Below are 1316 nucleotides of genomic sequence, written 5' to 3' on the forward strand. Positions count from 1 at the left end.
TGGGAAAGTAGGATCTGTTCCAAGAACGGAAAGAACCCAGCAGCATCTGTGGTCATATTTATTGATCAGGTGGGAAGGGGATTAGTGAATACAGGGGAGCTGGCTCTGGAGCGTATTTCACACTGATTAATTATCCAGTATTCATCAGAGGGGAGGTAATCTTTCACTTCTTAAGAGAAGAAATCTCAGGATGGCCCCACCAATGAGAACAAACAACTGGCTAAAGAAGGCATTGCTTTTTCCAGCAGGGATGGGGTGGTGGTAGGGGGAGAAGGCTGAGCTTTTTCACTGGACAGTTCATGCTGTGGGCAGGCCGGCTGGGTGCGCAACGCCACTGTTAGAGGTAGTCGGCCTGGATGTGGCCGTGATCTCAGCCCCCCACTTGTCCCTGTTGTTGAGCATCTTCTCTTTGTTGGACAGCAGCTTCTGATGCGTCTCTGCGGAGAACTCAAAGTTGGGGCTTTCATGATGGCGTCCACAGGGCAGGCCTCCTGGCAGAAGCTGTAGTAGATAGGGCAGGCTGAGTTGATATCGTAGTGGGTGGTCCGAGGCTGGACCTCTTCGGTGATGGCCTGGGAAGGGCAGACGGCCTTGCAAAGCTTCTAGGCGATGCCACCATCTGGTCTGGACGGATAGTGGTGTAGTGCACACTCCCTGCGGATGATGCATGGACTCAGCAGATCCTTCTCAAGTGGGTAATTGATGGTAGCCGGTACCCAGAACAGGTCACTCAGGGCCATGCCCAGGCTTTGGATGACCTCAGTCCACAGCAGGGTCTGAGCTACTCTGTCCAGTCACCAAATTCATGTCCATGGAGGGCTCTAGCATGTTCATGAACTTGTGGGTCACTACCACTGTGCTGTTGTGGAGGCCATAGTGGGTGGGATGCCCTGCATTTGTAGCTTGGGCCAGGGCCCGAGACAGGGAGGCTTGCTGCCACTCCTTCCCTTGCTGAGCAGCCTCAGACATTCATTCTATAAATAAAGCTAACAGATCAGGCCAATACATCAAAATCATAAAGCAGGGCACTAATACATCAGGTCGTGCAAATTTACTGACCAGAAGAGTACTTCTGGGAAATAAGTCACACAAAAATGAAAATCTGAGAGTCAGGGACATAATTGTGCCATGTGATGAGGAGCGTATTAGTTATCTATTTCTGTGTAACAAATTGCCTCAAACATTGTGGAGGGGAAGGGATTGGGAGAAGCAAGAAAAAGAAAACCGATGTCTGGTCTGGTAGCAGGGGCTGATGCCTGGGAATATTGACCCCTAGGATTAAAACAGAAAACAAGGGAAGTCCACCACTCAACATT

The 1316-nt window shown here is 50.4% G+C and overlaps 1 pseudogene; it reads right to left on the reverse strand.

The window, feature by feature from the left end:
- Window positions 1–337: 337 nt before the first annotated feature.
- LOC144231729 (NADH dehydrogenase [ubiquinone] iron-sulfur protein 8, mitochondrial pseudogene) lies at window positions 338–969 on the reverse strand (annotated as a pseudogene).
- Window positions 970–1316: the final 347 nt, after the last annotated feature.

The sequence above is a fragment of the Crocuta crocuta genome, unplaced genomic scaffold (assembly GCF_008692635.1).
Source record: "Crocuta crocuta isolate KB4526 unplaced genomic scaffold, BGI_CrCroc_1.0 scaffold164, whole genome shotgun sequence".
NCBI lineage: Eukaryota > Metazoa > Chordata > Mammalia > Carnivora > Hyaenidae > Crocuta > Crocuta crocuta.